This window comes from Lepus europaeus, unplaced genomic scaffold (genome assembly GCF_033115175.1).
Source record: "Lepus europaeus isolate LE1 unplaced genomic scaffold, mLepTim1.pri SCAFFOLD_3_1, whole genome shotgun sequence".
NCBI lineage: Eukaryota > Metazoa > Chordata > Mammalia > Lagomorpha > Leporidae > Lepus > Lepus europaeus.
Window position 1 is genome coordinate 8,003,574 of NW_026909276.1, and position 20,314 is coordinate 8,023,887.

The following is a 20,314-nucleotide window of genomic DNA, read 5'->3' on the forward strand; positions in this document are numbered from 1 at the left end:
TAATATTTCAAACAATTGTAATTAAAAAAACATGTATTTTATTAACTTTTCTTTACTCAGATTGTTAAATACTAGAGCATGACAATGTGTTTTGACATTTACTTTTTTTAAGAAATATTTTGTTTATTTGAGAGAGTTACAGACAGTGAGAAGGAGAAACAGAGAGAAAGGTCTTCCATCTGCTGGTTCACTCCCCAAATGGACGCCATGGCTGGTGCTGCACCAATCCGAAGCCAGGAGCCAGGTACTTCCTCCTGGTCTCCCATGCAGGTGCAGGGCCCAAGGACTTGGGCTATCCTCCACTGCCTTCCCCAGGCCACAGCAGAGAGCTGGACTGGAAGTGGAGCAGCTGGGTTTTGAACCGGTGCCCATATAGGATGCTGGTGCTTCAGGCCAGGGCGTTAACCGACTGCACCACAGCACCAGCCCCTTTGACATTTACTTTAACCTAGTTTTCTTTGTTGTCAGTTCAATCTTTATGTACAAACACATAAAAAATTCAAAATAGGGATATTCAATTAGTGTGTAGATTGTTTTTATTGTGAAGTATAACTGCAACAAAATGATATTTTATAATATTTTTTGTCTCTAATATGAACATGAAAGAGTTGAAAATCTGTGTTGGGAAACACTCTTAACTATACTGTGAAACAAGAAATTTTAACAGCTAGAAGGATCAATTAGAGTGGATTGTGCCAAAAATACATATTCAAAAAAATCTCTATATATGTATGTATATAATTGAAACTATGATTGTTTATCTTATCAATTATCATTGCACTATGGAAGAAAGAATCGGAAGCTTCAAAAACTCTTATTGGAGAGTTGGGAGTTAAACACAAGCAACACAAACTTCTGACTTAAAGGAGGCTATAACAAACAATTCAGATATTCTTGTCCTATTCTCTGTGATGTCTCTAAACATAATTTTTATTTGAGAATAAATAAATACAGTATATATATATATATATTGAAGATGATCAGAGAATTACAGAAAGCCATGTGCCCTGAGGGCCTGGTTTCCACCACTCAACCCCAATTAGTATGGCCTGGATACTCACACACCTGGGAGCTATTAACCTCCATTACAGAACTTCTAAGAAAACAGTCACCACATGCCAACGTGACAGTTACTGACAGACTGCATATACAACAGTGGCCATCAGAGGATGGGACTGTTACTGTCCATCATCTAGTGACATTGCAGTGCACGCCGTGTCTAGGAGCATGCAGTTCACACAAAACCATGGCCACCAGGCAGGACACGTCACAGAGGGAATGGAGGGCCCAGGGCAGTGTGCAGCCAACGACCAGGCGTTCCTTCTACAGGACACGTATTAAGATTTCCAGATGCCCTTGAGACTTGTCTGATCTGTTTCTAGCTTATTTCTACCAAGGTGGCCGCTCTAGGAGAACTATGACCAGCAGTAAAGTTAGATTCAGTGTGAGTCAAGGCAACTCAACCACATCTATGAAGTAGTAGAAGTTTACTACTTAGAGATGTCAGAAGAGGGCCCTATACCCCCAGGTCACTGGTAAGGAAAAAGCTCTCAGAGGGTCAACTCCATGGAGTCCACGGGACAGGTGAAAGTGAAAGTAGGAGGGGGACGACTGAGACCAGGAGGAAGGGGCGGGGCCGGGCGTGTGACGCAGCAGGTGCGATATCACCAAGCGGCAGAAGTAGCAACCACGAATTCTGGACGTTGGCGGAGGCTGAGTCCATGAAGAGTGGGGCTGCCCTGAAGAGTGGGGGTGGCAGCCGCAGCCACAAAGAGTAGGGTGGCCCCGAAGAGTGGGACGGCTGCGACAGTGGCAGCCATGAATCCTGGCAAGGCTGCAGCATTGGAAGCGAAGTGTGGGGAGGAGGCAATGTTGAGCGTGGGAAGATGGCGGCCGCGGTGGTCAAGCAATGGGCCTTGAGCGTGGGCCCAGCGGCGGTGGGGGCGAAGTTAGACCTCAGGCTTCTGTGCAGTGAGGAAGCCTGGGGCTGCCGAGGGGAGCCTGGGGCTGCAGCAGAGGTGGCGGCCACGGCGCTGGCCTGAGGAGCTCACTGGTGATTGAGTTTATCTTTGAGGCAGTGACAGATCTGGGGCCTACCTCAGTGGAGTGCAGTCGCAGCACCTGCTGGCAGCAGGCCTCTTAGGGTCCCAGCAGCAGAGGCTCAGACGTGAGGAGGAGCAGAGACTGGAGTCGGCCGGGCCCTGGAGGACACGGGGCTGGAGCTGGACCTGAAAGTGATACCGAAGTTCAACAACGACGTGCTCCTCTCCGAGTTTCAGATGCTGCTCGGCATTGGCTTAACCTGGCCGCCTGTGCCTTCCTCCTGGACAGGAACAGCAGGTGAGCCAGTCTGGCCGGATTGACGCTGTCAGCAGCCTGGGGGCACCAAGGTTAAGGGAAAGGACCCCCAAGCCCTGGAGGCAGTGAGGTGGGCCTCTGTCCTGCAGCAGAGAGGGGCCGCAGGTATGGGGAGAAATCTGGGGTCCAAGGGCACCTAGAGGAGAATTAGGGGCCACAGAGACAGGAGGGGAAGAACGGATATTGGGGACTGAGTTTCTCTGGGGTTCTGCTGGGAATCAGGGGCCGAGAAGACTTGGGTGTTGCGGCATGGGAGGTAGACCTGGGGGGAAAGTCGTGTGCTGTTGACAAAGAGTAAAACCCCAGCACTTCTGGATTTGAAAAACTGAGAAAAAAGGTCAGGGTTTAGAGTTCAGGACCAAGGTTGACAGCACTGGAGGGAAACTCTGGGGGAGGGTTAGGTGCCTTGAAAGAACTGGGGGAGGGGAGAACATGTAATTTGTGTGTGTCTCCATCCGAGGATAGATAGGAAAAGGGAAGAATATTATTGCTGAAAGCAGATGACTTTTGCAAGAGCTGTAGCAGGGATTCATGGGATATGAGATGGGGCCTGTGGAAAATCCTTAGGAAAAGTGGGGGAAAGGAGAATTTGCGAGGAGGGACCTTTCTGAAAGGACTGGAGCATGAATGCAGTGTTAATTAGGAAACTTCAAGAAAGGTCTCCAGGATATTGGGATTCGAGAAGGAGCTTACCTGAAAGAAAACTGGGTTGATAAGGAGTTTGAGAAAATGGAGAATTTGACTCAGGCTGAGAATGAAACATTTTTTGGCTTGTGATCACTTTGTAGGACTGAATTGGGGCAGAACACTCTGGCTCACTAAAGAAGTGTTTCTTGGCTTTGGAAGAGTTATCTGTTATTTGACAGCTTTTTTTCTAATTACTTTAAATAATGCCGGAGCAACATTATTGTACTTGAAAAAGTTTGTGGGAAGTAAAATTGTATGTTTGTTTTGGTATAAAATTTTTTTGATAATCTATGCATAGCTTTGTCATGATACATATTTTCCATAAACATTTTACACATGGTAAGTTCATATTATCTAATATTCTGAAGCTTTTTATCATGTTAGAATTTATGCTCACTTGTGACTAGAGGAAATTTACTCAGGGTATGTCTGTCATGTCTTAACTGAGAAGTAGAGATAACCATAGTTACAGCCCCAGAAAGCTGTGATGAGGATCAAAAAGCTTAAGGTGTGTAGATCCCTCAGCCAAGCACCTGGCATAAGCCTGCAAGAAGTGCTAGTAAGGACCACACTTTTTACTATAGTTGTGCATTACCAGATTAACCCCTGAAAGAGGTAAATGTTCCTAAATGTAAATTCATGAACTTTTGACATCTTAAATTCTATAAAAGGCACTGGACCTACAAGTAACTGTGCTTTCATCAATTATTGAAGTATGTCGGTTCAAAATTGTTTACTAAGCTTTTGTTAGAAATTAAGTTACTTAGAATAAGGAATAATTCTAACAAGTATATGGTAACCAAAATTAAGAGAAAAGGTTAAAAAACTGTGATACACAGACATACTTTTAGTGAAGTTATGGAATATAAGAGATATGTTTTAAATAAAGGAAAAAGTAATATTTGTCCTAAAGTACAATGGTGTTTGGCACAGAGAAAGAGGAACAAAACAGGACAGTCAGCTGAGGAAAATATAAAGTGTTGTAGATTTGTGGTAGATTGGCTGAGGTTATCATGGAATTGGCCACATGAGTTTCTGAAAATTGAGCATTAATACAAAAGGCACATTGACATGAAGATAGAATTTGGTCCTACATATTAATGTTAAAACAACCAGGTTTTCTGTTGGGAAAAAGTTGACAAGAAGTTTTGATCTTTGACTTTTGAACTCTGCTCTTAGAGTTTTTCAACCCATATTTGATTGTAATTTCCCATGTTGCAACTTTTCTTTTTTTTTACAGTTTGCATTTAGTTGGAAACTTCCTCAGTTTGTCAGTCAGCTCCTGCAGCTTAAAAGTTTAGAGAGCAGGGTGATTTGATTCTGACCTCTAGCTTTTCTTGAGGCATTTAAATTGTTCTAAGTAGTAGGGCAAATATGAGTCTAATTCTATTCAAGAGTTTCTTCTTTGCTGTTTTAGTAACTGAGCTAGGAAATGAGAACTTCATGTGTAGCATATCTTGGATTCTCTGTTTTTTTTAAAACTTATTTAATAAATATACATTTCCAAAGTACAGCTTTTGGATTATAGTGCCCCCCCCATAATTACCCTCCCATCTGCAATCATCCCATCTCCCACTCCCTCTCCCATCCCATCCACATCAAGGTTCAGTTTCAATTATCTTTATGTACAGAAGATCAGTTTAGTATATACTAAGTAAAGATTTCAACAATTTGCACCCACACAGAAACACAAAGTATAAAGTACTGTTTGAGTACTAGTTATACCATTAACTCACATAGTACAACATATTAAGGACAGAGATCCTACATGGGGAGTAAGTGCACAATGACTCCTATTGTTGATTTAACAATTGACACTCTTATTTACGACATCAATAATCACCTGAGGCTCTTGTCATGAGCTGCCAAGGCTATGGATGCCCTTGAGTTCACCAACTCTGATCTTTTTTAGACAAGCTCATAGTTAAAGTGGAATTTTCTCCTCCCTTCAGAGAAAGGTACCTCCTTCTTTAATGGCCCATTCTTTCAACTGGGATCTCACTTGCAGAGATCTTTCATTTACGTCTTTTTTTTTTTTTTCCCAGAGTGTCTTGGCTTTCCATGCCTGAAATACTCTCATGGGCTTTTTAGACAGATCCGAATGCCTTCAGGGCTGATTCTGAGGCCAGAGTGCTGTTTAGGACATCCGCCATTCTATGAGTCTGCTGTGTATTCTGCTTCCCATGTTGGATCATTCTCTCTTTTTAATTATATTAGTTAGTATTAGCAGACCAGACACTACTCTTGTTTATGTGATCCCTTTGACACTTAATCCTATCATTGTGATCAATTATGAACTGAAGCTGATCAATTTGACTAGTTACATGGCATTGGTATATGTCACCTTGATGGGATTGGATTGGAATCCCCTAGCACGTTTCTAACTCTACCATTAGGGGTAAGTCCGATTGAGCATGTGTTGAACTGTACATCTCCTCCGTTTCTTATTCCCACTCTTATATTTAACAGGAATCACTTTTCAGTTAAATTTAAACACCTAAGAATAATTGTGTGTTAATTAAAGAGTTCAACCAATGGTATTAAGTAGAACCAAAAAAATACTAAGAGTAATAAAGTAGTAAGTTGTTCCTCCACAATCAGTACAAGGGCAGATAAAGTCATTGTTTCTCATAGTATCAGTTTCACTTCAACAGGTTTCCTTTAGGTGCTCAGTTAGTTGTCACTGATCAGGGAGAACATAAGATATTTGCCCCTTTGGGACTGGCTTAATTCACTCAGCATGATGTTTTCCAGATTCCTCCATTTTGTTGTAAATGACCAGATTTCAAAGTTTTTTACTGCTGCATAGTATTCTATAGAGTACATGTCCCATAATTTCTTTTCCAGTCTACTGTTGATGGGCATTTAAGTTGATTCCATGTCTTAGCTATTGTGAATTGAGCTGCAATAAAAATTGAGATGCAGACAGCTTGTTTACCAATTTAATTTCCTTTGGGTAAATTCCAAGGAGTGGGATGACTGGGTTGTATGGCAGAGTTATATTCAGGTTTCTGAGCAATCTCGAAACTGACTTCCGTAGTGGCTTAACCAGTTTGCATTCCACCAACAGTGGATTAGTGCCCCCTTTTCCCCACATCCTCACCAGCATCTGTTGTTGGTAGATTTCTGTATGTGAGCCAATCTAACTGAGGTGAGGTGAAACCTCATTGTGGTTTTGATTTGCATTTCCCTGATTGCTAGTGATCCTGAACATTTTTTCATGTGTCTGTTGGCTATTTGGATTTCCTCTTTTGAAAAATGTCTGTTGAGGTCCTTGGCCCATTTCTTAAGTGGGTTGTTTGTTTTGTTGTTGTGGAGTTTCTTCATCTCTTTATAGATTCTGGTTATTAATCCTTTATCTATTGCATCATTTGCAAATATTTTTCCCATTCTGTCGGTTGCCTCTTCACTTTTCTGACTGTTACTTTTGCAGTACAGAAACTTCTCAATTTGATGTAATCCCAATTGTTAATTTTGGTTTTGACTGCCTGTGCCTCCGGGGTATTTTCCAAGAAGTCTTTGCCGCTGTCTATATCTTGCAGGGTTTCTCCAATGTTCCCTAATAATTTGATTGTATCAGGTCATGAGTGGATTTTTGTGTAATGTGTAATGCAGGGGTCTTGCTTCAAGCTTCTGCACATGGAAATCCAGTTTTCTGATCACTGCTTATTGAATAGACTGTCCTTGCTCCAGGAGCTGGTTTTAGATCCTTGATCAAATCTAAGTTAGCTGTAGATGTTTGGATTCATTTCTGGTGTTTCTATTCTGTTCCATTGGTCTATCCATCTGTTTCTGTACCAGTACCATGCTGTTTTAATTACAGCTGCTCTGTAGTATGTCCTGAAATCTGGTATTGTGATGCCTCAGGCTTTGTTTTTGTTGTACAAGATTACTGTAGCTATTCGAGGTCTCCTGTGCTTCCATATGAATTTCAGCATCATTTTTTTCCAGATCTGAGAAGAATGCCTTTGGTATTTTATTGGTATTGCATTGAATGTATAAATTGCTTTTGATGATATTGATTCTTCCAATCCATGAGCATGGAAGATTTTTCCAGTTTTTGGTATCCTCTTCTATTTCTTTCTTTAAGGTTTTGTAATTTTCATCATAGAGATCTTTTACGTCCTTGGTTAAGTTTATTCCAAGGTATTTGATTGTTTTTGTAGCTTGTGAATGGGATTGATCTTAGAAGTTCTTCCTCAGCCATGGCATTGCCTGTGTATACAAAGGCTGTTGATTTTTGTGCATTGATTTTCATATCCTGCTACTTTGCCAAACTCCTCTATGAGTTCCAATATTCTCTTAGTAGAGTTCTTTGGGTCCCCTAAATAAAGAATCCTATCATCTGCAAAGAGGGATAGTTTGAGTTCTTCCTTCCCAATTTGTATCCCTTTAATTTCTTTTTCTTGTCTAATGGCCCTGGCTCAAAATTCCAGTAATAATTTTAATAGCAGTGGTGAGAGTGGGCATCCCTGTCTGATACCAGATTTCAGCAGAAATGCTTCCAACTTTTCCCCATTCAATAGGATGTTGGCCGTGGGTTTTTCATATATTGCTCTGATTATATTGAGGAACGTTCCTTCTATACCCAATTTGCTTAGAGTTTGCATCATGAAAAGGTGTTGTATTTTATCAAATGCTTTTCTGCGTCTATTGAGAGAATCATATGGTTTTTCTTATGCAGTTTGTTAACATGGTGTATCAGATTGATTGATTTGCAAATGTTGAACCATCCCTGCATATGAGGGATAAATTCCACTTGGTCTGGGTAGATGATCTTTCTGACGTGTTGTTGCATTCTATTGGCCAGAATTTTATTGAGGATTTTTGCATCTATGTTGATCCGGGAAATTGTTTTGTAATTCTCTTTTGATGCTGTATCTTTTTCAGGTTTAGGAATTAAGGTGATGCTGGCTTCATAGAAAGAATTTGGGAGGATTCCCTCTTTTTTTATTTGTTCTGAATAGTTTGAGAAGAATTGGAGTTAGTTCTTCTTTAAATGTCTGGTAGAATTCAGCAGTGAATCCATCCGATCCTGGGCTTTTCTTTGCTGGGAGGGCCTTTAATACTGATTCAATTTCTGTCTCAGTTATGAGTGTTTAGATTTTCTGTGTCTTCATGGTTCAATTTAGGTAGGTTGTATGTGTCCAGGAATCTATCCATTTCTGATAGATTTCCCTGTTTGCTGGCAAGTCCTTGTAGTAATTTCTGATGACTCTTTTTATTTCTGTGGTGTCTGTTGTTTCATTCCCTTTTTCATCTCTGATTTTATTGATTTGGGTCTTTTATTTTTTTAGTTAGTTGGGCCAATGGGGTGTCAATTTTTGTTTATTTAAAAAAAACAGCTCTTCATTTTGCTGATCATTTGTAATGTGTTTTGGGATTCAATTCTGTTGATTCCTTTTCTAATTTTAATTATTTCTCTTCTCCTACTGTAGTGGACTCCCACAAGGCATGAAAAATAGCCCTGCCATTTGCCAAAGACACATTTCTCATGCGACCAGCACACTTAAAGATCAGTGCTTGGTCATACATTATATGGATGATATCTTACTTGCTCACAAGAATGCATCAATTCTGAATGCCTGTCTAAGTGAGACAGTAAGAAATTTAAAATTCCTGGGTTTGTCTATTGCCACAGAAAAAGTACAACATTTTCCTCCCTTTCAATTCTTGGGTTATCAAATCTCCTCCCATATATCTCCACTGGGCCCAAACCTAAGTCAAGCATGAATACTCAGTTAATGAACTTCAGCAACTATGTGGCCAAATCAATTGGCTGAAGCCCTTCCTTCCCCTAACACCTGCAGAACTTAGACCGCTATACGATTTATTGACTAAAGGAAACAGCCCTTCCTCAAAAATCACATTGACACCAGCGCTCAGATCGACTATAGAAAAGATTAACACCCAGTTGTCAAATTTAGAAACCTTTAGATAGATCCTCAGGTGCCTCTATTTGCCATACCATATCTACCTTCAAGGCCCCCTTAGGAGTTATTTGGCAACGACATGGACCACTTTTTTGTGTGCACATAGCCTGGAGCGATTGTCATAAAATAGTAAACAAAGTAGATGCCATCCTTATGATGGGACTTAAATTAAGATATTATACCAATAAGATATTTAATGCAGAGCCAGACATAATGGTCCTACCACTATCACAATTGGAACTGTCAACATTGATGCAGAACAGCATGCTCTTTCAAACTTTAGTGATAAATTTTCCAGGACAGATCGACAATCACCTGCCAGCAGACAGGCTACTCCAGACACTAAAAACCTTAGAAATAGACTATCCAAAACATGCTTTCCCTGCTAATCAACCTATACCCATGGCACCATGTGCATTTACGGATGCCAACAAGTCACTCTTTGGAATAGTGATCAAATCTTTAACAGAAAAAGATAAGATCCATGTAGAACCCCATGGGGGATCAATAAAGTTGGGAGAAATAAAAGCAATAGTCAAGGTTCTACTCCTTAGCCAAGATGGACCGGTAAATATATTTTCAGAAAGCAAATACTCAGTACAGGTAGCAAGATGATCCCTTTTGCAATCTTTAACCCAACCAGTAAGCCAATTGACTAGATGTTCACCACACTTAAAGAGGTAACTGAGAACAGAAAATACCCGTGGTATATCTCACACATAAGATCACATACTGGGTTACCTGGCTTTATTTTCCAAGGCAACAGAAAGGTTGATCGTCTTATCTCCCGCAACACGGCTTCCATTGGACACTTAGAACAAGCCCGTATTTTACACCAAAAATTTCATATGTCAGCAAGCAACATAAAATTGCTTTTCCCAGAGCTAACAATGAGACAATGCAAACACCTAGTGCACTCTTGCAAGAATTGTGCACCCCTCGCCCCATTAGGCCCACTGCAACAAGCAGGAGTGAACCCACGAGGCCTTGTTCCTAATAAACTATGGCAAGTGGACATCACCCACATTAATTCCTTTGGTAAACTTAAGTTTGTCCATGTGGTGGTAGATACTTACTCAAAGGCTGTATTTGCAACAGCCCAATCCAGAGAAAAGGCTAGTAATGTGATAAAGGCAGTTAAATCAGCCATGCTGGTCCTTGGTGTCCCCTGGACCATAAAGACTGATAACGGGCCAGTGTATACATCGCAGGAATTTACTTCCTTCCTGAAATCTTGGAACATACAGTCTGCTACAGGTATCCCATACAACCCACAGGGACAGGCAATTATTGAAAGAACTCATAGGATGATTAAAGATCTCTTACAAAGGCAAAAAATAATCATATACCCTCAGACCCACAGCTTGCTTTGACTGAGGTCCTTTTCACTATCAATTTTCTTACTTTTGATTCCCAAGGGATCAGCCCAGCTTATAAACACCGGGGATCCTTTCCATCCCAGACCCCAGCCCCTATGGTTAGGTAGAAAGATCCCCTGACAGGAGAATGGAAAGGACCACACCCTCTGCTAACCAAAGGTCGAGGATATGCTTGTGTCTTTCCAGAGAATGCGGAACAGCCCATTTGGGTACCAGCCAGAAACATCAAGCCTGCAACTGACAGCCAACCAGAACCAGCTGAACAAGACCGAGACTCTGCCTTGTTAGCAGACGCACCTGCCCTATCATCCTACCCTGAGAAACTGCCTAAAGCCATATCTGTTACTGTTGTATACCCCACTAGCTCTGGTCAGCCACTCAAATGGCCCACAGCCTGTGTGTGGTCATGCCATTCCTGATAACCGTTATTCCTCATTCCTACCCCTATCTGAGCAAGCAATCCTATGGTCTCTCAATTTGAGCGCTGGTTAGCCAATGACGGGTAAGATCCCCTGGGGAACAACCTAAGACAGGCACAGCTGCATACGGAGACCACATGGAAACGGGGTCAACAATGGTATGGCCAAGAATCATGCCTCCCGTTGCTCAAAAATAAATGAAAAGGGGGAAATGTAGTGGAATGAGAAGGCCATGACAAGGTGGCCACTGGCAAGTGAGCATCAGTTACTCAGGAATGGCTTTGAAACCCACCTGGCAACGGAGCCTGCCTGGCGACAGGCTGTGATTGGATGGCTTTGGAAACTGCCTGGCAACAGGCTGTGATTGGATGGCTTTGGAAACTGCCTGGCAACAGGCTGTGATTGGTTGGAGCATAGACCACCCCCTGACCAAATTGGCTGGTCTTCGCTATATAAGCTGTTGTACCAACTGTAATAAACAAGTCTGTGGGCTGCTCGCCTCAAGCCTGCTTTCACCCGACTCCCGGGGTCTGTGTGTTGACTCCGCGCCTCTTGCCCCCACCACGCTGTTTCTCTCAGAAACGAATCCACTGCAATGTTGTTGAGAATTCAACGGCAACATCCTACTAGTTTTGGGTCTGGTTTGCTGCAGTTTTTCTAGATCTTTGAGAAGCATTGATAGCTCATCCACTTGGTGCCTTTCCAGTTACTTGATGTAGGCCCATATTGCTATAAAATTCCCTCTTTTTTTATTAAACTTTTATTTAATGAATATAAATTTCCAAAGTACAGCTTATGGGTTACAATGGCTTCCCCCTCCCAAAACTTCCCTCCCACCCACAACCCTCCCCTTTTCCGCTCCCTCTCCCCTTCCAATCACATCAAGATTCATTTTCAATTCTCTTTATATACAGAAGATCAATTTAGTATATATTAGGTAACAATTTCAACAGTTTGCCCCCATATAGTAACATAAAGTGAAAAAAAATACTGTTGGAGTACTAGTTATAGCATTAAATAAGAGTGTACAGCACATTAAAGACAGAGATCCTGCATAATATTTTTTTAAAAAAATTAATTAATTTTCTATGCCATTTCCAATGGGGCCGGCACTGTGGTGTAGTGGGTAAAATTCCCTCTTAACACTGCTTTTGCTGTATCCCAGAAGTTTTGATATATTGTGTTGTTATCCTCATTTACTTCCAGAAAGTTTTTGATTTCTCTTTTGTTTTTTTCTATGACTCACTGTTCATTCAGGAGCATGTTGTTCAGTCTCCATTTGTTTGCATATGCTCTGGGGATTCCTGTGTTGCTAATTTCCAGCTTCATTCCACTGTGGTCTGAGAAGATGCATGGTATGATTTCAGTTTTTTTGAATTTGCTGAGACTTGCTTTATGGCCTAGTATGTGGTCAATCCTAGAGTAGGTTCCATTTACTGCTGAGAAAAATGTGTATTCTTCAAGTGTAGGATGAAAAGTTCTGTATATATCTGTTAGATCCATTTGGGCAATCGTGTCAATTAAATCTGTTGTTTCCTTGTTGATCATCTGTCAGGTTGATCTGTCTATTGCTGAAAGTGGAGTGTTGAAGTCCCCCAGTACTATTGTATTGGAGTCTAAGTCTCCCTTTAAATTCCTTAACATATCTTTTAAATAACCCGGTGCCCTGTAATCAGGTGCATGTACATTTATAATAGTTACATCTTCCTGTTGAATTGATCCCTTAATCATTATATAGTGCCCCTATTTATCTCTCTTAACAGTTTTTGTGTTAAAGTTTATTGTGTCTGTTATTAATATGGTTATGCCAGCTCTTTTTTTGGTTTCTGTGGGATGGAATATCTTTTTCCAACCTTTCACTTTCAGTCTGCATGCATCTTTGTTGGAAAGACATGTTTCTTGTAAGCAGAAAATATATGGGTTTTGTTTTGTAATCCATTCAGCCAGTCTGTATCTTTTAACTGGAGAGTAGAGGCCATTACATTCAATGTGGCTATGGATAAGTAGTGACTTTGCCCTGCAATTTTTCAAAGATTTTTTTTTGGACAGGCAGAGTGGACAGTGAGAGAGAGAGACAGAGAGAAAGGTCTTCCTTTTGCTGTTGGTTCACCCTCCAATGGCTGCCTCGGTAGGCATGCTGCGGCCGGCGCACCGCGCTGATCCGATGGCAGGAGCCAGGTGCTTCTCCTGGTCTCCCATGGGGTGCAGGGCCCAAGCACTTGGGCCATCCTCCACTGCACTCCCTGGCCACAGCAGAGAGCTGGCCTGGAAGAGGGGCAACCGGGACAGGATCAGTGCCCCGACCGGGACTAGAACCCGGTGTGCCAGCGCCGCAAGGCGGAGGATTAGCCTAGTGAGCCACGGCGCCGGCCAAGATATTTTTAATATGTGCTTTGAACTTCCTGTGATCTTTTACTGGAAGATGTTTTTCCTTTACCTTCTGTCATATTGATGGCCATGTTTCTGTGTGTAACACATCTTTAAGCATCTTTTGCAGGGCTGGACAAGTGGTGACAAATTCTTTCAATTTCTGTTTGCTATGAAAGCTCTTTATTTTACCTTCATGCACAAATGAGAGCTTTGCAGGATATAATATTCTGGGATGGCAGTTTTTCTCTCTTAGTACCTGGGCTATATCTCGCCATTCTCTCCTAGCTTGTAGGGTTTTTGATGAGAAGTCAGCTGTGAGTCTAATTGGAGATCCTCTGAGAGTAATCTGACGTTTCTCTCTTGCACATTTTAGAATCTTTTCTTTCTGCTTCACTGTGGTGAGTTTAATTACAATGTGTCATGGTGAGGATCTTTTTGGGTCTTGTTTATTGGGGGTTCTATGTGCTTCTTATATTTGGATATTTCTTTCCTTCTCCAAACCCAGGAATTTTTCTGCTAGTATCTCACTAAAAAGGCTTTCTAATCCTTTCTCTCTCTCCATTCCTTCAGAAACTCCTAGAACCAAAATGTTGGGTTTTTTAATAGTATCCTGTAGACTCCCAACAATATGTTTTAGATTTCTAATTTCCTCTTCTTTTCTTTGGTTTAACTGTATACCTTCCTGTGCTCTGTCTTCTAGGTCCGATATTCTCTCTTCTTCCTCACTGATTCTGTTTTTAGGCTCTCAAATGTGTTTTTCATTTGTTCTATTGAATTCTTCATTTCATGTTCTATTAAATTCCTCATTTCATTTTGATTCCTCCTTAAGATTTCATTTTCATGAGAGAGATTTTCTGTCCTGTCCTGAATGAATTTCTGTAGTTCATGCATTTGTTTTTCATTTTTTTTTGACAGACAGAGTGGACAGTAAGTGAGAGAGAGAGTCAGGGAGAACATTCTTCCTTTGCCGTTGGTTCACCCTCCAATGGCCGCTGTGGCCTGTGCACTGCAGCCAGCGCACTGCACTGATCCGGCAGGAGCCAGGTGCTTCTCCTGGTCTCCCATGGGGTACAGGGCCCAAGGTCTTGGGCCATCCTCCACTGCACTCCCTGGCCACAGCAGAGAACTGGCCTGGAAGAAGGGCAACTGGGACAGAATCCAGCACCCCGACTGGGACTAGAACCCGGTGTGCTGGCACTGCAGGCAGAGGATTAGCCTATTGAGCCACAGTGCTGGCCACTGCATTTGTTTTTGATAACTTCTAAATGTTCTTATCATAAATTTTTTGAATTCCATATCTTCTATTTCTTCTATCTCATCATCTTCATATTCTTGTATTGAAGTGTCATGTTCATTTGGGAGCTTCATGATGTCTTCCTTTTTCTTATTTCCTTGGTTTTTGTGTCTGTTCTTTGGCATTGTGGATATATTCTTTGGTTTCTTCTTTTTTTTCTTGCTGTGGTGGCTTTTTCATTATACTATGTCTCTAGATTAAGTGGACTATCTGCTTTTCATAAATCTCTAGAGGCTTGTGATAGGTGTGGCCAGAGAGCACTGTTCAGTTCTTCAGGGTTAAGGGTGTGCCAAAGGTGACACACCCAGGTTTGGTGTGGTAAATCTTCTCTCCCTCTTTTTTTTTTCTTTTTATTCAGAAGGGAAGTAGTTCTGCTCAGTTGAGCTCTTCTCCTTGGTAGCAATCAGTGCCTGAGCACTAGCCCCTGTGGGTGCAATATTCATCTGCTCTGTCCCAAGGACCACACAAAAAATCTGTGCAGTCCTCACTGTAAGCTCAGATTCCCCTGCAATGTCTTTCACCGGGTAGCCAGTGTGGCCCATGCTTGGCATCTCCCACTAAGACTACTCAAGTCTCAGCCACACTGTGAGTTATACCACACACACACAGGTTTTTCTTCACTGTCCCAGTTCATAAGCTCCACACATTCACTAGGTCTTAGTCTCCTGTTATTACTCCCCACCAGAGTAAGGTTTTTCTGTTTGGCTGATTGCTGGGTGCAGCCCCAAGCTGGCACAGCTGTTACATATGTCCAAAATGGTGCCTGCTCTATTGGCTCCTAGGCTTTTGTAAGGTGATTGGAGAGATAGAATCATGTCTGTACTGTCCCTTTTATTTTTTCTCTCCTCTAGTTAAGCTGGTGTTTTTCCCCCCATGGGGCTTCAAGCCTTGTTCCCTTTAGGCTCTTCCTGCCACTTTTCTGCCAGTGTCTCAGGCTACTGTGGTTTTATCTCACCTCTCCTTCCAGTGCAGGTGCAGAGCCTCTCAACAGCTAGAGTCCCAAGCTGTGGGTACTTGTGCCCTCCACATAGGTCAACTGTGTCCCTCTAATTATGCAAGAGTTTCCTCTGTTGTTTTTTCCTAATTCTTCCCTGAGACTACACTATCTTCACTTTTATTAATCTGCCTTCTCCTGGTCTTTCAGTAAGCTACCTTCTTTTTACTCCATCTTGGCTCCTACTGATTTTTTAATATTGAACCATCCATGCATACCAGAGATAAATCCCACTTGGTTGGGGTAAATGGTTTTTCTGATGTGTTGTTGGACTTGTTTGGCTAGAGTTTTGTACAGAATTTTTGCATTTGTGTTCATGGGAAATTGGTCTGTAGTTCTCTTTCTCAGTCGCGTCTTTTTCAGGTTTAGGGATTAAGGTGATGTTGGCTTCATAGAAAGAACTTGGGAGAATTCCCTCCATTTCAATTATTTTGAATAGCTTGAGAAGAACTGGAATTAGTTCTTTAATGTATGGTAGAATTCAGCAGTAAAGCCATCCAGTCCTAGGTTTTTCTTTGTTTAGAGAGCCTTTATTAATGATTCAATTTCTGTCTTGGTTATGGGTCTGATTAGGTTTTCTGTGTGTTCATGGCTCAATTTTGGTTGGTTGCATGTGTCTAGGAATCTATCCATTTCTTCTAGGCTTCCTAGTTTGTTGGCATACAGCTCTTTGTAGTAATTTCTGAAGATTCCTTTTATTTCTATGGTGTCTGTTACATTCCCTCTTTCATGTCTAATTTTATTAATTTGGGTCTTCTTTTTTTTGCTCGTTCAGCCAATGATGTATCAGTTTTATTTTTTTCAAAAAATCATCTCTTCATTTTGCTGATATTTTGTATTTTTGTTTCAATTTTGTTAATTTCTTCTCTAATTTTAATTATTTCTTTCTCCTACTGGTTTTGGGTTTGGTTTGCTGTTTTTTTTTTTTTTTTTTGAGATCCTTGAGATGCATTGATAGCTCATTTATTTTTTGTTTTCCCAATTTCTTTATGTAGGCACCATTTGCAATGCCACAATGCTGGCCCTGGAAATGGAATTTTGAAATCCATATATACAACAAATTTTTGAATTTTGTATGAAATATTTATGCTATTAAAATTATAAATGGATTTCAAAACACATCTTTAATTCCATTCTTCCATGCATTATCCAAAGTACAATCATATATATGTATTCTATTTTTTGCCATATTTTCAATATTGCGTGCTGATCAGTGATTATAACATGCACAAAATTTGTTTTGAGGAACAACAGATTTTTTTCTTAGTACTTGAAGGTTAACTAGTAGAATCTTATTTTATAAAACTTTTTACCATGTTTGATCTGTTCATTCACAGTAAGAACATTCCAAATTTATCTGTCATAGTATTGTTTTTGTAATATCAACTTGTTTTCATCAGATTAGTTCTTGTGAATATGAGACTGCTGTGAAAGTATATAAAAAAAATCACAGCTATTTTATCTTATTTGTGGACTGTAACTTTATGAATAAGGTATCACTCTTTTTTATTAAAGATTTATTTTATTTGTTTGAAAGACAGAGTTACAGAGAGAGGTAGAGACATAGAGAGAGGTTTTCCATCTGCTGGTTCACTCCCTAGATGGTTGCAACTGCTGGAGCTGAGCTGATCCAAAGCTAGGAGCCAGGAACTTCTTCTGGGTCTCCCACATGGGCACAGGGGCCCAAACACTTGGGCCATCTTCTACTGCTTTCCCAGGCCATAGCAGAGAGCTGGATCAGAAGAGGAGCAGCCGAAACTAGAACTGGCAACCATATGGGATGCCAGAACTTCAGGCCAGGGCTTTAAACTGCTGCACCACAGCGCCAGCCCCAGGTATCACTCTTTATACCTTTTGTCTCAGTTGAATTGAATTATATTTTATTTGAGATTTATAGCAATATAGTAGCATTTTTCTTTCTGTAGTGATCAGCTGACATAATGAATGACACAGTACTATTTGTACCAGGAAGTTCATGACTAACTGACCACTTCAGAGGGAACAAATGGTCATTGACGTGCTCCACTCTGGGAAGGCAACTGTTCCACAGAGATTTGGGAAAAACTAGCCAAAATGTGCTAGATAACTCCTGATGGCATCTTTGTATTTTGTTTTAGAACCCATTTTGGCGGTGGCAAGACAATGGACTTTGGTATGATTTATGATTCCTTGGATTATGTTAAAAAATGAATCCAAACATTGACTTGCAAGACATGGCCTGTATGAGAAGAAAAAGACTCAACACAACAGCAACAGGAGTGTAACAACACATTGAAGAAGTTCAGGGGAACTGCCAAAGCCAATGTTAGTGCTGGCAAAAAGCTGAAGGAGTAAAGATTTTGTAGTACTTTATGGTGATTTTGTGAATTTTTCATAAGAATTAATAAACTGTAAAACTTTAAAAAAATAAATGTATGGAGTGAACTGTGGGGTACTAGTGCTTTACTCAGTTAAATGATGCAGGAGAAACTACAAAGAAGAAATGATGACAGTCTACAGTGACTACTTTGTGCTGCAAATACTAGAGTGTGGGGCAATTATTAGCTCAATCTCAGGCACAGCCATGTTCTAGCTTTTCCTTTTCCTGCACTGTTTATTCTAGCAAATTGCACTTGGATGATGAAGTCCAACCAGTGGTTGGAATACTTTTTTTCTATAACCCAATCATCCCCTCATGGCAGCAGTGCTTTAAAGAAAGTTTTCCAGGTTCTCTGCCAAGCATACCTTGAAGGATCTTATCAAATAATAAAACTTTTATACATTTCTTGTCAAAGTTGAGTCACTGATACCATTATTCTCATAAAAATATTACTAATCTTATCTTTGAATTTTATTTTGTATTTCTTCTTTTGGCACCACAGTTTTTATTTGAACCTTCAAAGAATATAAAGAGGTGATGACATCTGATGCCAAACCATGCCAGTGATAATAAAGGAACAGCAAAACAATTAACAACAAAAAGAAAATTATTGGCTGGCGCCGCGGCTTACTAGGCTAATCCTCCGCCTTGCGGTGCCGGCACACCGGGTTCTAGTTCCAGTCGGGGCGCCGATCCTGTCCCGGTTGTCCCTCTTCCAGGCCAGCTCTCTGCTGTGGCCAGGGAGTGCAGTGGAGGATGGCCCAAGACCTTGGGCCCTGCACCCCATGGGAGACCAGGAGAAGCACCTGGCTCCTGCCATTGGATCAGCGCGGTGCGCCGGACGCAGCGCGCTACCACGGCGGCCATTGGAGGGTGAACCAACGGTAAAAAGGAAGACCTTTCTCTCTGTCTCTCTCTCTCTCACTGTCCACTCTGCCTGTCAAAAATAAAAAATAAAAAAATAAAAAAATAAAAAAAATAAAATTATTTAAAAAACAAACATGTCACATTTTGCAGCAGTGCTCTGGCAGCATTGGCAAGTATTTCTGGTCAACTTCTTCAAAAATGAAGGATTTGAACAACTCCCTGATCTGAGCAAAGGTACTACCACATTTGCCCCCGAGAGTTTACATTCTGAGTCACTACATGTCACACTGCTCTACTCAGCAGACTTTGTAAACTTGATCTTCATAAGTAACTGTATTGTGCATGATTACAATGAGAATAGACTAAAAACACAACAGATAATGGCAGAAAAGTAAACCAAGCATCCTGTTAGGCATCAGGAGATCACTGCTGGCCAGGTCCTTCATGTTATCAGCTTCAAGAAAAACTCTGATATTCATTTCTCAGCAAACCCAACATTCAGAAGCTTACCGAGCAGGTTCAAGTCAAACGTTTTAGAGATAGTCTTCCCCTTCTTGCCCTATTCTTTTTATTTTTATTTTTTGGTAAATATTTCAGACAAAACATGAAATCAAACTCTGCTTTATATAAAAACTGAATTTTTTTAGACTTTTATTTAATGAATATAAATTTCCAAAGTACAGCTTATGGATTACAATGGCTCCCCCATCCATAACTTCCCTCCCACCCGCAACCCTCCCCTTTCCCACTCCCTCTCCCCTTCCATTCACATCAAGATTCATTTTCAATTCTCTTTATATACAGAAGATCAGTTTAGTATATATTAAGTAAAGATTTCAACAGTTTGCCCCCACATAGCAACACAAAGTGAAAAATACTGTTGGAGTACTAGTTATAGCATTAAATCAAAATGTAGAGCACATTAATGACAGAGATCCTACATGATATTTTTTTTAAAAAATTGATTAATTTTCTATGTAATTTCCAATTTAACACCAAGTTTTTTTTTTTCATTTTCAATTATCTTTATATACAGAAGATTGATTCAGTATATACTAAGTAAAGATTTCATCAGTTTGCACCCACACAGAAACACAAGGTGTAATAATACTGTTTCAGTACTAGTTATAGCATTAGTTCACATTGGACAACACATTAAGGACAGATCCCACATGAGACGTAAGTACACAGTGACTCCTGTTGTTGATTTTACAATTTGACACTCTTGTTTATGGCATCAGTAATCTCCCTAGACTCTAGTCATGAGTTGCCAGGGCTATGGAAGCTTTTAGGGTTCACTGACATCAATCTTATTCCGACAGGGTCATAGTCAAAGTGGAAGTTCTCTCCTCCCTTCAGAGAAAGGTACCTCCTTCTTTGATGGCCCTGTTCTTTCCACTGGGATCTCACTCACAGAGATCTTTCATTTAGGTCTTTTTTTTCAAAGTGTCTTGGCTTTCCATGCCTAAAATACTCTCATGGGCTCTTGAGCCAGATCCAAATGCCTTAAGGGCTGATTCTGAGGCCAGAGTGCTATTTAGGACATCTGCCATTCTATGAGTCTGCTGTGTCTCCCACTAAAATGAATATTTTCAATAGTAAAATATATATCTTTAAATTTCTGTTTAAAAAGACATATAGTAGCAGTACTAGA

General features: G+C 40.7%; 1 pseudogene; it reads left to right on the forward strand.

The window, feature by feature from the left end:
* The first annotated feature begins 1,886 nt into the window (after nucleotides 1-1,886).
* Nucleotides 1,887-17,768, forward strand: LOC133755170 (small ribosomal subunit protein eS24-like; annotated as a pseudogene).
* The last annotated feature ends 2,546 nt before the right edge of the window (nucleotides 17,769-20,314 follow it).